Here is a 9,582-nt window from a genome sequence, read left to right on the forward strand (position 1 = left end):
GTATCGATTGAAGTAAACCCCTAAGGTTTGGTATAGTCATATTGATGGCTATTTTTTAAAGAATGGATTTGTTAAATGCTCCCATGAATATGTTATCCATATAAAGATCAAATAAAGTGGTGATACTCTTATTGTATGTTTGTATGTAGATGACTTGATCTTTACAGGAAATAATCCAAAGATATTTAAAGACTTCAAACAAGCAATGATCAAGGAGTTTAATATGACATATATTGGTCTTTTATCCTATTACTTAGGGATTGAAATCAAACAATGAGAAAATATAATCTTTATGAATTAATAGAAGTTTGAAAGGGATGTTCTCAAGAAGTTTAAGATGTCAAAGAATGATGAAAGAGAGAAGATAGACTCTATAATATTCAAGAGCTTAGTTTGGAGTTTGAGAGTTTTAACAAACACTCGTCCAAATATTATTTTTAGAGTAGGACTTATGAGTAGATTTTTGGAGACACCAAAATATTAAAGCGAATTCTTCGGTATATTAAAGGTACTATTGATTTTGACTTATTCTATGGTTATTCTAATTGCTTTGAGCTTGTGGGTTATAATGATAATGATTGGGCTGAGGATATGAATGATAAAAAAAGCATTACGGGTTTTTTTTTCTATATGGGAGACACATCATTCACGTGGAGTTCAAAGAAGTAATTCATAGTCACTTTGTCAACATGTGAAGTTGAATATATAGCTACCACATCATGTGTTTGTCATTCCATGTGATTAAAGAGATTATTGAAGGAATTGTGAATGACACAAGAGAAACATACTGAAATTTATGTGGACAACTCATCAATCATTGCATTAACAATCCATTATTTCATGATAGAAGTAAGCATATTGACACAAGATTTCATTACCTATGAGATTGCATTGCAAACAAGAAAGTTGAAGTTAAGTATGTGAAGATAAAAGATCAAGCTGCAGATATATTCATAAAACCACTCAAATATGATGTATTTATTAAGATGAGAGATTTGTTAGGAGTTATGAAGAGAGAGATGTTGAAAGTAAACTAGATTTCAATTCTAAAAAATAGAGGTACTAGTCAACTGGCTGGAATAAGTTGAACAGGTTGACTGGTTTAGTCGGTAGAATACTATTCCTATTCAAAATAGGATTTCCTTGTATTAATTTAATTCATTGATTGTCTAGAATTTTATGTCTATAAAAAAACTTATAATTCAATATTATTTAGAAGTACAAAAAGAAAAAATAACTAAGAGAGTTTAGAAATAAATATTTAATAAAAATATATATATTTCTCTCAATTTTCTTCTTTTCTTCTTGTTCTTGAATTTTTTATTTTACTGTTTTTATCTTGGACCACAGTTATCTTCCTTCCAACAACTTGTGCATGAACTCCAAACTCTTCTCACTGTTGAAATCACGCGAAAAGAAGCAATGGCCTTCGTTTTCGTTCTCGACAATTTCAACGTTTCCTTTCCACCCACTATTCTTCAATTTCTCGTAATAGTTCTTTCCCACAACATTCAAATAGTCTTCCTCAGCTACGAAGATCAGCACCCTCTCACAAAGATCCTCCAAACCGGGATTCATCCTTGGATCATCCAATCCACCATTATTTGTGCACATTTACAACCACATTTCATCATCTTCGGTGCCACCAAAAAATGGATGTGTCATAATAATTCCAACTAAGTGCACTCCTGGTAACCCAATTGACCCGACCCGGAATGCAAGAGTATGTGAAATATACCTCCAGCACTATCTCCCCCCACAAAAAGTTCACCAAAATCAGTATGGTCACTCTGCCACAGCTCAGAGCCACTCCCATCAGCATGCGAAGCCACCCACTGGAGCGCCTTCCACGAGTCCTCGTAGCATACAGGTAGAGGTCGGGCCGGGAAGAGACCATATTCCACATAGACCACAATAACGTTAGCCTCAGCAGCTATTTAATTTGTTGCACAAAACGTGGTAGGGAGCATCGAAGGCAGAAAACATTACAAAGCCACCCTCATGAATATAAAGTAAGAGAGGGAATTTTCGTCAGGGGTTTTGAGTTCTACCAAGAAGATCAAGTGTAGACACTTGAGGTTCAGTTTGTTAAAGTAATTCAGATCAAACATAAAAGGAGGCTAGAATTCTCAATGATATGTTTATTATGAGTGCTTAAGTTAACCTAAATACAAAGGAATTATATATAGGTTAAACTGAAAATACTATTCTACCCTTAATAAATAAAACTAGATAAATATTACTTAACATCTCCCCTCAAACTCACGATGCGACATCTACAAGCATCGAGAGTTTGCTAACTAGAAAACAAAAACGAGATATGAAATGCGTCTTGGTAAAGAAATCTGCAATCTACAAGGAAGAATGAACAAAATGCAAAGTAATGGTGCCATGCTTGAGATGATGACGAGTAAGATGACAATCGATCTCAATGTGCTTAATTCGCTCATAAAAACCGAGTTGTGAGCAATTTGAATAGAACTCTGGTTGTCACAATTCATAGGAGTAGGATGAGAAAAGAAAACTCTCATATCAGTAAGTAACCAACGTAACCAAACAATCTCTTTGGTAGTAGATGCCATGACAGAAGCTGAAGGAAAGTTGAAATACCAGATTTTGCAGAAGCGGAAGACAAAATATCACTCCAAATTTTTTTATTTTTCTTGCAGAAATTTAATTCAAATACCAAATTGCAGAAACTGAAGAGAAGAAAAAATACCAAAACAATTGCAAAGACAGAACAGAAATACCAAATTGCAGAAGCTGATACCAAATTGCAGAAACTGAAGAGAAGACGAAATACCAAAACAATTGCAGAGACAGAACAGAAATACCAAATTGCAGAAGCTGATACCAAATTGCAGAAGCTGAAAAGAAGACGAAATACCAAAACAATTGCAGAGACATAACAGAAATACCAAATTGCAGAAGCTGAAGAGAAGATGAAATACCAAAATAAATGCAGAGACAGACAGAAATACCAAATTGCAGAAGCTGATGGACAGTCCAAATACTAGATTTTGCAGAAGCGGAAGACAAAATATTACTCTAATTTTTATTATTATTTTTTTTTTTTGTAGAAACTTAACTCAAATACCAAATTGCAGAAACTGAAGAGAAGACGAAATACCAAAACAATTGCAGAGACAGAAAAAAAATACCAAATTGCAGAAGCTGATACCAAATTGCAGAAACTGAAGAGAAGACGAAATACCAAAACAATTGCAGAGGCAGAACAGAAATACCAAATTGCAGAAGCTGAAGAATCTAAAATAAAGTTTCAGATATTAATTCTTCAGCCGCAAGCACAAAACTTGATCTTCATCCTCCATCTTTTAATAGGTCAAACAACCCATGTCTGATGTTTTGAAAAATGAATCTGAAGTTAAGCTTCAAAGGAATGCATTGAGCGTGCTGGAACATCCTACAGGGAATGAAGTGGATGATGATAACGATTTTGATACGAGCAGTGGCTCTAACATTGGTGAACATGATTTCTACAAGGGCAGCGAGTTCCATAAAATTAAGTCAAGGGTTCGATCAACTAGGCTCTGATACCATGTTAAATTAATTCAGATCAAACATAAAAGGAGGCTAGAATTCTCAATGATATGTTTATTATGAGTGCTTAAGTTAACCTAAATACAAAGGAATTATATATAGGTTAAACTGAAAATACTATTCTATCCTTAATAAATAAAACTAGATAAATATTACTTAACACAGTTGAGATGATCACATCCTTGGACTGGACCCCTGTAATCAGATCATGGGACGGTGGCATTTTCTGGAATAAATCCGACCACAATAATTCGACCCGACCATCTTTGAATACGTCGAAGACTGGGAAACTGGACTTGATAACGCCATTGCTCAGAGAGAGAAGCTTGACTTGTTGAAGAAGGGTTGAGGAGCAAGGAGGAGAAAAAAGTGTATGTGTTGTCTACTTATGGTTCATTCAAGATATGCATGCAGTATACCCTCTAGTACAGGAGAATTTTCGGCCATCAAGTGAGGAATGGCAAAGCTTTGTCGTCGCTTAGTGATGCCAGAATGAATTAATTGACAATAAACTGAAATTGCTCAGTGTTTTTCTGAGCTAGTTTACAGTGAAACGCTGAGTTTTTTTTTTCTGTTTTTTTTCTGTTTTTTTTGTTTTTTATGTCTTTATAGGTTTTTTTTTTTGCTTTTTTCTTTATGTATTTTTCTTTTAATGAATTTTTTTTGTTTAATTTAGTTTGTTAATGTGAATTTTTTTATTTAGTTATCAGATTTTCATAACACGGATCTCGGGTTTGACGGGTTAACCTGGTTTGACGAGTTAACCCGAATTTTTTTTTCTTTTCTTTTAAATTAATAACATATACTAAAACTGTTCAATGTTTCACTGTGCAGTCTACAGTGAAACGCTAAGCTGTTTTTATTTTGTTTTAAATTTTTTTTTGTTTAATTTATTTTATTTTTTTGCTTTTTATGCCTTTATGGGTTTTTTTTTGCTTTTTTTCTGTGTTTTTTTTTATGAATTGTTTTTGTTTAATTTAGTTTGTTAATGTTAAATTTTTTTTTTTTAGTTATCAGACTTTCATGACACGGATTCCGGGTTTGACAGGTTAACCTGGTTTGACGAGTTAACCTGGAATTTTTTTTTTGCTTTTTTTAAAGTTTGACGAGTTAACCCAGAATTTGTTTTTTGCTTTTTTCTTTTTAATTAATTTTTTTTGTTTAGTTTATTTTTTTAATGTTAAATTTCTTTCTATTTAATTATCAGACTTTCATGACACGTATCCCGGGCTTGACGGGTTAACCCGTCAATTTGTTTTTCTATTTAGTTATCAAACTTTCATGACGCGAATTCCAGGTTTAACGGGTTAACCTGGTTTGAAGGGTTAACCCAGTTAATTCATATTTTTTTTCTTTTGCTTCATTAGTTTTTTTCTTCCTATTGGTTTTTTTTCTTTGTTTTTTTAATTAATCTATTTAATTATCACATTTTTATGACACGACCTTGTAGCCAGACCCACATTCAAGACTCTTGGATCCGGTGTTGTAGCCAGACTCACTTAAACTTAAGTCAGGTAAGTTTAATATTATTAATATTATAAATATTACTCTTGGGTCAAGCGTTGCAGCAAAACCAAAGGCTCTTGGGCATATCTTTGTAGAAAGATCTAACACTTTTAGATCTTAGCCTTTTTTATATTTTTTATGCAAGAAAAAAAATTTAACCCGTGGCGTGTGCCTTTATTTTTTTTTCTTTTCCTTTTTAAGCCTTTTACTGTGGATTGCACAATACAGTTCATAGTGAAAAAGCTGATGCCTTTAGTTTTTTTTTGTCTTTTTTTTAATTATTTTTTTAATTTAGTTTCTTAATATTAAATTTTTTCTATTTAATTAACAGACTTTCATGACATGGATCCCAGGATTGACGCGTTAACCCAGTTTATTCAGATTTTTTTCTTTTTCTTCATTAGTTTTTTTCTTCCTGTAGGTTTTTTTTCTCTTTGCTTTTTCCTTTTTAATTAATCTTTTTTTAATTTATTTCATTAATAATAAATCATTTTTCTATTTAGTTATCACACTTTCATAACACGAATTCCAGCTTTGACGGGTTAACCTGATTTGACGGGTTAACCAGGTTGATTCAGATTTTTTTTCTTTTTCCTCATTAGATTTGTTCTTCTGATTTCATCTTTTAATATTGTATACAGTCCACAGTGAAAAGGCTAAAACCTTTAGTTTTTTTTTTATGCCTTTCACTGTGGACTGCACAGTGCAGTCCACGGTAAAAAGGCTGATGCTTTTTCTTTTCTTTTTAATTAATTTTTTTATGTAGTTTGTTGATATTAATTTTTTTTTATTTAGTTATCAGACTTTCATGACACGGATCTTAGGTTTGACGGGTTAACCTGATTAATTTAAATTTTTTTTCTTTTTCTTCATTAGTTTTTTTCTTCTTATAAGTTTTTTTTTTCTTTTATTGTTTCTTTTTATTTAATATTTTTTTTATTTAATTTAGTTCATCAATATTAAATTATTTTCTATTTGGTTATCGACTGATGCCTTTAGTTTTTCTTTTTTTTTTTTCTTTTTTTTTGTTGTTTTTATGCCTTTAATTGTGAACTGCACACTGTAGTCCACAGTGAAAAGGCTGGTGTCTTTTTTTTTTTTCCTTTTTAATTAATTTCTTTCGTTTACTTTAGTTTGTTAATGTTCAATTTTTTTCTATTTAGTTATCAAATTTTCATGACATGGATCCCGGGTTTGACAGGTTAGCCTAGTTAATTTTGTGTTAACCCGTCAATTTTTTTTTTCTATTTAGTTATCAAACTTTCACGACATGAATCCAAGGTTTGACGGGTTAACCTGGTTTAAAGGGTTAACCCAGTTAATTCATATTTTTTTTCTTTTTCTTCATTAATTTTTTTCTTCCTTTTGGTTTTTTTTTCTTTTTAATTAATCTATTTAATTATCACACTTTTATGACACGACCTTGCAGCTAGACCCACATCCAAGACTATTGGGTCTGGTATTACAGTCAAACCCACTTAAACTTGGGTCATGCAAGTTTAATATTATTATTAATATTATAAATATTACTCTTGAGTCAGGCGTTGCAGCCACACCCAAGACTCTTGGGTATAGCTTTACAAAAAAACCTAATAGTTTTAGATCTTAACTTTTTTTGATATTTTTTATACAAAAATCATTAACCCGTAGCATCGCGCGGGTCACGCAACTAGTTATAAAACAAACTTGGACTGATTCCGTAAAAACTGTTAAGAATGAATTAATTAAAAGGATACTGAATTAAATGATTTGAAAAAGATAAAATAAAAATTAATCTAAATTTTGATGGGATGGATGAATGACGAATCAAACGTTATTAATTCATATTAGTTTTTTATACCTAACCTAGATAAGGTAACATGTCAATCACGTCCTAGATAGCTGGCCAGGCCCGACAAGTTTTAATAATTGTGATTCAATCAACAAATATTGAGGGTTGGCAAAACCTTGTAGTCGCTCAGCGATGTGAGTTATTCAGTCATCAGAATAGAATAATATGTTACATTAATGAGAGGATTTAATAAAACATTTCTTGACTGGTAAAGGAATGAAGTATATGGAAAAACCTTTACACAAGTATCAGTTGTGTGTTCATCTCATTGTTCCATGTGATCTTAGATGACCCAAAAATTTGTGACTCTGTTTTCACTTTTCACCCTCCTGGTGCTATCACAACTTTCAGCCCTTTCAACTTCGTTATCGCCTGGTAGGGGGATGTTGCTTTTTAAAGTGTTTTTTATTTGAAAATATATCAAAATAATGTTTTTATTTTTTTAAATTTATTTTTAATATCAGCGTATTAAAATGATCCAAAAACACTAAAAAAAATTAATTTAAAGCAAAAAAAATTAAGTTTTTTAAAAAAGCATGTTCAATTTCAATTCTAAACATGAACGAAAAAATAAGCTTACATTGTCTATAGACAATGTTCTTTCTTTATATATATATAATTATACATAAGTCATGATTTGAACTCAAAATCCTTGCAATATAGGATGTTTATGGTCAGGTTTGCCTCTTATGCAACATGAATATTTGGGAGCATTTACCTATAGACAAGTTCCAGTCAAATTCTTGAAAACATATGTATTATATGAAAGTCATGGTGTCAAATTCTTGAAAACATATGTATTATATGAAAGTCATGGTTTCAACTCAAGATCCTTGAAAAATAAGATATTTATGGTCAGGCTTGCTTTTAATGTAACATGAATGTTTAGGAGCATTCACCTATAGGCAAATTCTAGTCATTAAGTGAACATGAGAAATTTTTCTAACTGTTCTCAAAAGGATCTCAAATCTACCCAGTAACGGTTTTTGTATGGAGAGTATGATGGTGTTGCAAGAAATGGTTAAGACATGTATGCCCAATATTACCAAACAAACACTTATATCTGAGTTGGGTGTTTCATGAACCTAAACTCAGACCAATGATTTTTTTTTCCTAGACCCATATGCTTGGTCTGAACTTTTTTTTCAACTTTTTTATTGTTTATTTTTTCAATTTTATTATTTAATTTTTAGTTAATTTTTAATTGTTCTTTATATTTTTTTTATCATATAATTAAATAAAAAAAAATATTGTTAACCAAGTGAAGTCCATGACTTGGGTAACGGGCTTGACAAGTTAACGTAAGGTTATTTGAGTCAATCTAATATGTCGTAGTCTCAATATTTAAGAAAATATCTCACCTTGAATTTCTTTTTAAAAGCCAAACCATTTTTCTTTTTCTTTTTTTTTTCATTTGGATTTTTTATCCTTTGAACTTGTCAAGTTGAATGGGTTGTGTTGAAGTAACTCCCAAGTTATTTAATTAAAAAACCAGGTTCGACAAAAAGTCAAGTTTAAAGTTTTCGAGTTTCATGACAATGCCAAAAAAATCATTGTAACAAGGATATTAATTTTCTTACATTCAATTTTTTTTGTCCAAAACCCAACATAGCACAATAAAATAACTGAATTCTAACAAACTTCATTTCTTTCAAGTTTTAGGTCTTGAATGTTGGAGAAGAGAGAGAAAGAGAGAGAAAAAGAGAGAAAATCATTGAAAAGGGATGGGAAAAAGAAAATTTTTGATTGACCACATTTCAGTGAAAATAATTAATTTTAATATCAATGAGTTCGTATAGATATAAGTGAAGTTCAATAAAGATTATTTGGATATCTAATTGTGCCAAAAAAAAAATATGGATCAAATTTTGGGAAGTCTGATTTGATTTGGTTTAGTTTTATATTTTTAGACAAATTAAATTGTGTTTTTGGACATAAAAATGAGGTTATTGATGTTTTAAGAATGTTTTTCTACTGTTTTTAGATGAAAATATTAAAAAATAAGTTTTTAAAAAGATCAAAATTTATTATAGCAAATAATGGGTTGGTTGTCCTTTGACAGAAAAAACCATTTACATGAGCTTTTTGCCTACTCGGCCTAAATGCTTTTGAGCCTTTTTTTTTTAGTCAGAAGATGAGTAGATATGAGGAAAAAAATATTTTACTCGTTACAATTATGTTTAAATAATTTCTTGAAGAAAAAAAATATTTTCCATGTCAAAGATATTACATTTTCTATTTTTTATTTTGTTATAAAATAATAATTTGACTTTTACTTATTGTGATGATTAAGTAAAGATAGTTTATGTGTAAATATTATATTTTTTCATAAACATTTTTTTATGTAGAACCGCAACTTAAACTAGTTCTTTATAAAAATTAATTTGTCACAGATTTTTATTTTAATCTATATAATTTAATTTTAAAATTGTCCGGTCCTCATATTTGTTAGGAAAAAATAAAAATATTATAGTCACTATTTCAAAAAAAAAAATTTAAAAAACAAGTTCTAATACGACAGCACACACAAAATATTTTTTTTAATTAACGAATGTTCTTATTTATCAATATCTCCAGTACTCATTGAACGTATTTAAATATGTGTTCGCTATCGACGGCTCCCGATCCATTTCCAACCCTACGATCCGCAAATTAACATTAAATTAATTGCAAATCCACTGATT

At 30.5% G+C, this 9,582-nt stretch overlaps 1 pseudogene; it reads right to left on the minus strand.

Annotated features, from left to right (window-relative positions):
• Positions 1-1,350: 1,350 nt before the first annotated feature.
• Positions 1,351-3,870, minus strand: LOC112327344 (probable carboxylesterase 7; annotated as a pseudogene).
• Positions 3,871-9,582: the final 5,712 nt, after the last annotated feature.

The sequence above is a fragment of the Populus trichocarpa genome, chromosome 4 (assembly GCF_000002775.5).
Source record: "Populus trichocarpa isolate Nisqually-1 chromosome 4, P.trichocarpa_v4.1, whole genome shotgun sequence".
Taxonomy (NCBI): domain Eukaryota; kingdom Viridiplantae; phylum Streptophyta; class Magnoliopsida; order Malpighiales; family Salicaceae; genus Populus; species Populus trichocarpa.